Here is a 2,122-nt window from a genome sequence, read left to right as displayed (position 1 = left end):
AATTGTCGCCTGGTCTGTCCAGTCCTCATCACCAAGCTCTTGACTAAGGCTAAGGTCCCTACCTTTGAGGATGATACTATTGTTGTCGGCTCTCCCTTGTTGGGACAGAACACACTCGACCGACGGAATAGAGCATCTCGGCCCCATTTTTTTATGCAGAATGTAGAACCTGCCACGATTGCTGCAGACGAGCCTGTGGCGACGTCAACCGTTCCACCRACTACGCCACATGTTGTTGTTGTCTCCGCGCCATCCACCACTGCTGTCATCGCGCCACCGATTGCTGTTTCTGAACGTCGGTTGCTGCTGTTTCTGAGCCACCCGCTGCTGTCACCGAGCAACTTGTCGAGCATGTTTCTGCCCCACCTACTGTCCCTATGGCCGAACCGACTGCTGAGCTCCCACGATGCGGAGATGATATGGCCAGCCCCTCCGATCCACCGCCGAGCAACCCTTTAGGCTCGGGGTACGGGTCAGCAACTTGGCTGTCTGTTTTGGCACTACAGTGGGAGGAAACGAATCAGAAGTTGGAGGAGATCTTGAAGAAGGTTGGAAGCCTTGATGACCGAGTCTCCGATCTCGAAAAAAAGAGTGCACGATATTGGGCTTACACTAGAGACTGGAATCGGGTGGAACGAAAACTCTATGGGCATCAAGATACTCTCTTGACAGCCCAACTTCCCCGATTCCCCAACGGTCTTTGCCCGCCTCAGGTCCGGTGCTTCCCACCTTTGCAAGCCCATGTGCCGACGTCTGTTGTTGCCGCACCCTTTGCTCCGGTTCCCCACATTCCTGCTGTTACTACACTGCCTACCACCACTGCCATTGTTTCTGCCGTTGCTATTTCAGTTACTGCTCCCATTGTCCAAAGCTCCGAGGGGGCAGATGCAGCCACTGTTTGCCCACAGTGAGCAGTTTGGCAGAAATGGTTAAATTCTCAACTTTTGATCCCACCTCTTTAAACATTATTTTTGGATATAACTCTTGGGTACAGATACATTTTCATTCCGTCTTTTGTGTATGCTTTGCGGAATGATATTTTCTTTTGTGTGATTATTTATGATATGGGTGTTGGATTTCCTTTTGCTTTGTCTAGTTCCATTGTTCATTTCAGGTACAATTTGCTTGGATGATTTTTGGTAGTGTTAAAGTTAAAAGGATGTAGACCCTCCTTTTGTTTTTAAACCCAAACACTATTCCCCTTGCACCCAACCCGTAACCTTTTGGTCCCTTTGGCAACAATGGGGACATTGTTATTATCGAGTTTGGGGGGATGTGTTCAAAAAGAAAAAAATATATATACCTTCGAAAAATTGTGAGGTATGAAAAAAAATAGAAAAAAGAGAAGAAAAAAAAAATAATCGGTCTTCGGAAAATTGGAAGACGAAAATAAAAAGCCCGGTATTCAAAAGGGCAAGGTTATGCCAAGATATGAGTCACAAACTTTTTCCTAGTACTCAAAAGTGAATCAATGAGAACTTTTGTTTCAAACCCTTTTGTAGTATAGGATAAGTTTGGGGGAGGGATACACGCTATCATTGCCAAAAACACTAACCCGAAAGCCCTACTGATTAACGGCAACACTACGAATATCAAGCAAGGAAATTGTACATCCTCTTTACTAGACGAATTTCCAACACCTTCCGTAAGTGTTTCGTTCTTGTTCCTTTCTTTTTGTGTCTTTTTAAATTATTTTCTTTTACTTGAGGACAAGTAATACCTCAAGTTTGGGGGTGTGATAACTCTCATTTTGTGAGAGTTATTTGTTGTTCTTTACCCCTATTTTATTGTATTTTTGGTACCCATTTTGCTCCTATCCTATATTTTTGATCCAAATTATGTTAAGAGGTGATGAAAGGTTAAGAATTTAATTATTGTCTAAAAAACTCTTTATTGTTGGTAAATTTGGCATCTAGTTGGATTTGAACAAAATTATGATATTCATATCCTTGGATATTATTGAGAGTTAATGCTAAGTTCAAATCTAATTACTTGGTTGCATGGAAGATTGRACCTAGTTATGGGATGATGAGACTTGGAAGAGTTCTATTTGTACCATGATGGAATGACTTTCCTATCATGTTTAATGATAGTACTTTTCACCTTTTGCAACCTATCAATG

The sequence above is a fragment of the Cynara cardunculus genome, assembly GCF_001531365.2.
Source record: "Cynara cardunculus var. scolymus isolate 2C chromosome LG 1, CcrdV1, whole genome shotgun sequence".
NCBI lineage: Eukaryota > Viridiplantae > Streptophyta > Magnoliopsida > Asterales > Asteraceae > Cynara > Cynara cardunculus.
The sequence above is the reverse complement of the archived record's forward strand: the minus strand, read 5'-3'. Positions refer to the sequence as shown.